Genomic DNA, 8,024 nt, shown 5'->3' with positions numbered 1-8,024 from the left:
TATGGAAAATAGAAGTTCTCAAAGAATTACCTTCTCTTGAGGGGAGACCTGGAAACACCAACCTCATTGTTCACTCATAAGAACTGGGGAAAGGCAGTGACTGGCACCCAGGCCCCTTACAAAAGTCCCTTCTCCCCAGTTTTCAGATATCAAGAGAAATCACAGGTATCATGTTCTTTTGGGGGTTCAACTGCCAGAGCAATACTTTTAGGGAGGCAAATCAAATCTGGAAAAAGGGCAGTTGAAACACAGGCTCCAAGGAAGGCAGTGATGTTATCCATCACCCATCTGTGAACTGTCAAAAATCATTTTAATTGCCCCATAACCCCATGCAATAAAAAAAAAATCAGGCCTTGAGGGTATAAGACAGCAAATCACTTAGGAGTGCTCACCGCTGGCCCCTGGATTCTCTTTCCAAGAAACATGTTTCTTTCTCCCTGTCAAGCCTCAGGGCCTTACCAACACTCAACCTCAAGTCTCAACTCAGGGGGAAAAAATCCAAACCTTCCTTAAAAAGCCTGAGTTTGGCCCCATTGGTGGAGGGCCAAGAAAGCCGGCCATTCATCATGGAAAATTTCCTAATCAAACGGAATGCATTCATCTTAATTCTAGCTGAATGTTTAGAAGATGACTTTCTGAAATATTTCTTCTAGGATTTTTTTTGCATCCTTCTTTTTTCAATGAAGATTCTAAGATCCCCTAATTCTGTCCAGCCCTACAGCAGCATTGCACTCTCCTGAAGCCTGGTAACTGCTTTTCTCCCATTGGGGCAGCAAGCCAAGGGCTATGGTGTCTGACCCTTTCCCAGGAGAATTCTATCTTCCTGAAAGTCTACCTGCCCAGGCCAGTTGCATTTGCCAAAAGGGATTGCCTACAGTTTCCCACAGCTGTTCAGGGTTTCTTTTGATTGTTCTGAACTCTGGGAACATGAATCCTGAAAGATCATGACAGAATAAAAGGTCTTCCTTCTCCATCTTCTATAAAGGACAGAGAAAAAGGATCTGGCTTAATCTGCAGCCAGAGAGTTATAAGATAGACATTATGCAGAACTTTCAGAAAATATTAAATCCTGAAATACATTAAAGTTTCCCAATTTTCACTGAGTTAAACCAGATGCAGAGGGAGAGGGGGCAGGGGCAGGGGGCAGAGGAAGCACTGATTTAATTTTATGTGTAAACGTCCTAGAGAGAGGACAGGCCAGGGGGAAAGGCTAGTATAGGCTAAACAACCATATATGTGTGTATATGTATGTAAATTATGTATGTATTCATGGGAATGTATGTATATATGTGCACAGATATTTGTGCATATGCATGTATATTGTATATATGTGCATGTGTATGTATATATCCACACAAATACATATATACATGTATTATATCATAAAACAAAAAAATCTTATCCTTTTCAACATATTCTTCTCCTTTATTGTTATATTTTTGCTCCGTCTTTCTCTTGGGTCCAAAAACCATGATGGTTTCTCTCTAGGCAATATAATACAACAGAAAGAGCTAGGCCTAAATGCAAGATAAATTACTAAACTGTTCACATCTTTCAACTCAGCAACCTCTCTAGTGAGCATATACTGCAAGGAGGTCAGAGGCTGAAAACATGTATTGGACAAAAGTCCAATTTAACAGAAAGAGCTGGGCCTAGATGTATGAAAAGTTTTTTTTCTTCTTTTTCTTTTTTTTCATTTTTCAAATGCTATATTAACTTCTGGTTTACATCATTCATTTACACCAGATTTTCAGGTACAAATTTTTTCCCCTTTTTTCCCCTACCCACCGCCCCAAAATAGCAGTCCCACAGGATATCCCCTCCTCCAATCTACTCTCTCCCATATCTTCTCCCATACCGTCTTTGACTTTACCAGTAGGGCATGGTAGATCTCTATGTCCCAGTGCCTGTATAACTTATTTCCCAATTACATGTAAAATAGTATTAATAATAGTATATACATATATATATATATTAACATTTGGTTTTAAAACTTTGAATTCCAGATTCATTCCCTTCCTCCCTTGTCACCCACCCTTACTGGGAAGATAAGCAGTTCAGTATAGGTTGTACATGTGTGGCTAAGGCAAAATATTACCATAGCAGATATATTGTAAAAGGCTGACTATATTTCCCTCCCTCCTATCCCACCTCCCACTTGTTCTATTCTCTACTTTCATCCCGTCTCTTTTCAAAAGTGGGTGCTTCCAACTTCCCTTCCCCCCAGCTTACCCTCCCTTCCATCATCCCCCCTCTCATCCCCTTCCCCTTACTCTCCTGTAGGGTGAGATACCCTATTTAGTATGTATTTCATTCCCTCCCCAAGCCAAATTCAATGAGAATAAGGTTGACCCATTCCCTTTTGCCTTTCTATTCTTCCCCTCCATTGTAACCATTTCCCCTTGCCTCTTCTATATGAGATAGTTTACCCCATTCTGTCTCCCCCATCTCCTCTCATTATATTCCTCTCTCACCTCTTAATTTTACCTTTTAAGTATCATCCTTTCCTATTAAATTGGTTCTGTGCCCTCTATCTATGTATACCTGAAAACATATATAGAAACATTCACATATGTATTCATATGCCCATATACCTTCCGGTATAGACATATATATTTCTATTCCTTTCAACTATTTTCATACCAAGAAAAGATATATCAGTTACAAATATCTTTTTTTCATGTAGGAGTGTTAATAGTTCAACTTTGATAAGTTCCTTATGATTTCTTTTCCCTGTTTACCTTCTCATGCTTCTCTTGCTTCTTGTATCTGAATGTGAAATTTTCTATTCAACTCTGGTTTTTTTATCAAGAATGCTTGAAAGTCCTCTATTCCACTGAATGACCATATTTTCCCCTGAAACATGATACTCAGTTTTGCTGGGTAGGTGGTTCTTGGTTTGAATCCCAGCTCCTTTGACCTCTGGAATACCATATTCCAAGCCCTTTGATCCCTCAGTGTGAAAGCTGCCAGATCCTGAGTTATCCTGATTGTATTTCCATAATATTCAAATTGTTTCTTCCTGGCTGCTTCTAATATTCTCTCCTTGATCTGGGAATTTCAGAACCTGGCTATAATATTCCTAGGAATTTTCTTTTTGGGATCTTTTTCAGGGGTGATCTGTGGATTCTTTCAACCTCTATTTTGCCGTCTGGTTCTAAAACATCAGGGCAGTTTTCCTTGAGAATTTCTTGGAGGATGATTTCTAGGTTCTTACTTTGATCATGGCTTTCAGGTAGTCCAATAATTGTTAAATTTTCTCTCCTGGATCTATTTTCCAAGTCAGTGGTTTTTCCAATGACATATTTCACATTGCCTTCTATTCTTTCATTTGTTTGGATCTGTTTAACAGCATCTTGATTTCTCATAAAGTCATTAGCTTCCATTTGCTCCAGTCTAATTCTGAAGCAATGATTCTCTTCAGTGAGCTTTTGAGATTCTTTTTCCTGCTGGTAAATTCAGCTTTTTAAGGCATTCTTCTCCTCATTGCCTTTTTGAGCCTCTTTTGCCATTTTAGTCTGCTTTTTAAGGTGTTATTCTCTTCAGTCAGGCTGTTGACTCTCATTTCATAATTTTCTTGCATCATTCTCATTTCTCTTCCCAATTTTTCCTCCACTTCTCTTATCTGCTTCTTAAGGTCCTCTGTGGCCTGTAACCAGCTCATATTTTTCTTGGAAGCTTTTGGTGCAGGAGTTCTGACTTCGCTGTCTTCCTCCTGTTCCATGCTTTGATCCTTTTTGTCCCCAAAATAGGAGTCTAACATTGGATTGCTTTGCTTGGTTTGCTTCCTTTGCCAGGTCATTTTGCCACTCAATTACTTGACTTTTGGGTTTTTTGCCACAGTAGAACTCTGCCACCAGACAGGGGAACTTCGTTCCAAATTCTGGGGTTTCCTCATCTTCTGGAGGTATTAGTTGGGTGCCCTCTTTGAAGCCTCCACACATCTGGCAAGCTGATCACATACCCCAGGACCTCCACCCTAGACTGCAATCCAGATTCAATCAGGTTAAAGCAAGAGCAATTATCCCTCAGACTGGTGCTTGGTCCCCCTATACTCTGCAGGCCAGGAGCTGAAGTTGCCATGTGGTGGCAGCTCTGCTGCAGCCTTCAGCGGCTTCTTGCCCCAGGGGCAAAAGCCAATGCACTCCCAACTACTGGGTCCCAAAGTCCACACTGCACTGTCCTCTCACTTTGTGCTTAGCATCTATGTTTTGATAATTCTGGATCACCATAGCTGCTGGTGATCTGGAGTCCCTCCAGCCAGCAGCTGGTCAGACTCACCCTGGGGCTAAAGCCTCCGTGTGGGGCTGGGTTCGGCTCCCAGAGTGCTGGGCTGGCAGATTCCTGCCGGGCTGTCCTCAGTGGGAGGTTAGGTTCTCTGTGTCACTTTGTGGGTTCTGTAGCTCCAAAGTTTGTTTAGAGTCCCCTTTTACATGAATTGGAGGTGGTGGGAGCCCGAGCCAAGTGGAGGTCCTGTTTCTACTCCTCCATCTTGAATCTTCCCTGAAGATAGCCCCAAGAAAAGTTACTAAACTGTTCACACCCTTTGACCCAGAAATCTCACTAATGGACTCATGCTTCTTAGGGGTTAAAGGCTAAAAGTATATATTGAACAAAAGTCCAAATTTGTGCTGAAATACTTAGAGCCAACACTGTTTTGTGGTAATAAAAATGAGGTGCTAATCAACCAAGGGATGAATGAAAAATCTATGGTATAGGAATGTTGTGGAATAGCATTGTGATGTAAGTAAAGGCTTCTATAAGAAATTGAGATGTAACAGAGAGGACATGCTTAGATTTATGCTGAAGTCCATAGTTCCCTTCCAAGTCTTCAAGGATATTCACTAGCTATATCTTTTATTTCACTCCTTATATTCTCTGAATAAATGCATGGTAGACCATTAAAAAGGTCAATTGTAAGAGGGACATATATTTGGGAACTATAGCCTCCAAAAATCTGCATGGAAAGATACTCTAGGTTGGGGATATTTGTAGCATGCCTAAAGGGAATCAAGGTATAAATCCTCATGAGAGAGTGCACTGAATAAAAAGAAAACAAAATATTTATTAAGCAAGGAAGTTGCTTCCCAGATGCATCTTATTTTCACAACTATTATATTGCTCTGTGCTTGAAAACAATGCTATGATTCCAGTCCTGAGAAGCCTCAGTTGCAAAATCTCAGTGATTCAGATCCTGTTTTGAGATGCAATGCTCTAAAGTCCCGGAAATAGTGGGAAAAGTTGTTAACCTTACTATAACCTCACCTTAGTCACTATGGTATGCTGATATAAGAAAATGGGAAATCCCAGGAGAGTAGGCCCATGAATATATTATTCTTGTCCTACTGGCTTATATTACTGCAATGCTAAGATGTTTTGAAATGCAAAGTGGAGAAAACTCTCTGAAAATCTGGGAAGTTAGAATTGTGGAAATGGGTGATAAAAGGTTCACTTTATCATTCTTACCACTTGTTATGAATTTTACCTCCTTTTGGGAATGGATATCCTCTCATATTCCTATGATATCACTCAATTAATCCTGGTCTAATTGGGAAAATTCATAGGGAAAATGGGGGCTCATTAACTGTGATTGACAAGATGAAAAACCTGATCATCTCTGGTGCAATGGAGGACCCATTCCTCATTGGTTGGTCTGCTTTCTCTGTAAAGGAGGAATAAATGTATTTCTAAGAACTTAGAACAGAATGATGAAATAAAGAAGGCATTGAACATTTCTCGGATTGTTCACATGTTTACTTTGGGAATAATTGTGTAGTTGGTGCCAAGTGTTGACAATCTGTGGCCCTAGAGAATTGGAAAGAGGGAACCTGAATGTTTTGGTAATGTGGTTTAGTGGACAAAGAGCTGGGCAGTGAGTCAAGAGATGTGGGTTCTAGGTCTGATTACTCACAACTTACTGCTTGACTTTGAGCAAATCACTTCATTTCTCCATATCCTAATAACTTCCAAAGAAGAGATTGGAGATGATGGGCTCTAAGGTATCATTCTAGGTCTCGAGTTCTATGATTTTAAAGAAATATACAAATAATCTTATAGTCCAATAACAACCTTTTCCCCTGTTTCTCACTAGACATATTGATGGGAAGTATAGAGAATAAGCTTGAAGCTTTCTGTACATAGTCTATGGGAAGGGTTGGTGAGAAGGAAAAAAGTCAAAAGCAACAGATAGTTAATAAGGCAAATGGGGTTTAGGAATCCATATAATGGATCACAAACCCCTCTATGTATTAAAATATTGTGTCTATTTGTCCTTTAATGTCCACTAAGATTACACCTTCTGCAAGGAGCCTTCCCCAATCCCATTTGATGCTGGTGTCTTCCCTTTACTGGTTATCTCCAACTTATCCTATAAATAACTTATTGTTTGCTTATTGCTTCACCCATCAGATTAGCTTTTAGAGAACACAAAGTGTTTTTCCCTTTCTTTATATCCTGGTACTTAGTACAGCTCCTGGAACATGGAAGGCACTTAATAAATGTTTGTTGACTTGCCTTGACCTGCAATATCCATTAAGCCAGAGGTGTTTTCTTTCCGCTGAAGACTTTACTCTTGTGGTACAGCCAAGATGGCAGAGTAAAAGTAGGAATTCACCTGAACTCTCCTAAATTCTCTTCCAAACAACTTTAAAATAATGCCTCGAATTGAATTCTGAAGAAGCAGAACAAAAAAAAAGGTTGAGGTGAAATAATTTTCCAGCTTAAGATAATATAGGAGTTCAGTGGGAAGGGTCTGTGTCACCAGGTTGGTGATCAGGCCCAGAGCACAGTGCAGCGAAGGCTGGGCAAGCCAGCAGTAGGCCTTAGAGGACGCTATGTCAGCAGCAACAGCAGCCTACAGATAGTAAGGTGGTCAGACAACTGGTCAGAAGGAGATTACAAGGGACTCTTTGCTGGTCTTAGGTATTGGGAAATCCTCATAAGAGAGAGAGCACACTGGAATAAAAAGAAAACAAAATATCCATTGAGCATTGCCCATACACATTTCTGAGTCACAGTCTTGGGGCAGAAAGGAGCACTAGCACTTGAGGTTGTAGGGAAGTAAGAGTTCTAGGATGGAGAAGAATACTGGTGGTCACTCACAGACCATAGCAGAGGAGTGACTACAGCTCTCTATAGATCATACCACCTTAGAAGAACAGAAAGCTTCCAGATCCCTGAAAGTTGCTCTGAAAACAACCACACAAAAAACATGGGACAATGTCCCCTCAACCTCAGGATCAGAGCTTAACTTTAACTTCAAGTTAAAAGTCAAGAAATAGACTATTGGAATGAGTAAACAACAACAACAAAAACAACCTGACCATAGAAATTTGCTGTGGTGACAGGGAAGATCAAAACATAAACTCAGGAAAAGACAACAAAATCAAAAGAATCCCATGCAAAGTCACAAAGAAAAATGTGAATTGGACACAAACCCAAAAAGAATTCTTGGCAAATGTCAAAAAGGATTTTTAAAAGCCAATAAAAGAGGTAGAGGGAAAACTAGGAAAAGAAATGGGAGTAATGTAAGAAAATTATGAAAAGAAAGTCAACAGCTTGGTAAAGGAGACAGCTAGTTGGCTCAGTGGATAGAGTTCCGGACCTGAAGTCAAGAAAACCTGAGTTCATATCTGGGTCTCAGATACTCACTAGCTGTGTGACCCTTGGCAGCACTTAACTTCTATTTTCCATAATCCACTGGAGAAGGAAATGGTAAAACACTCCAGTATCTTTACCAAGAAAAACACAAATGAGGTCATGAAGAATCAGACACAACTGAATGACTGAACAACAACAGCAACAACAGAAACACAAAATTCACTGAAGAGAATAACTCTTTGAAAAGAAAATTTGGACAAATGAAATAAAAAAGAGGTATAAAAGCCCACTGAAGAAAATAATTCCTTAAAAATTAGAAGTAGGCAAGCGGAAGCTAATGACTTCATGAGACATCAAGAAATGATAAAATTAAATTAAAAGAATGAAAAAATGGAAGAAAATGTGAAATAACTTATTGGAAAAAC

Source organism: Petaurus breviceps, unplaced genomic scaffold (assembly GCF_028583685.1).
Source record: "Petaurus breviceps papuanus isolate PSGF00001 unplaced genomic scaffold, PetGlider_PUasm1.0 90903, whole genome shotgun sequence".
Taxonomy (NCBI): Eukaryota; Metazoa; Chordata; class Mammalia; order Diprotodontia; family Petauridae; genus Petaurus; species Petaurus breviceps.
Note: the sequence above shows the minus strand (reverse complement) of the source record.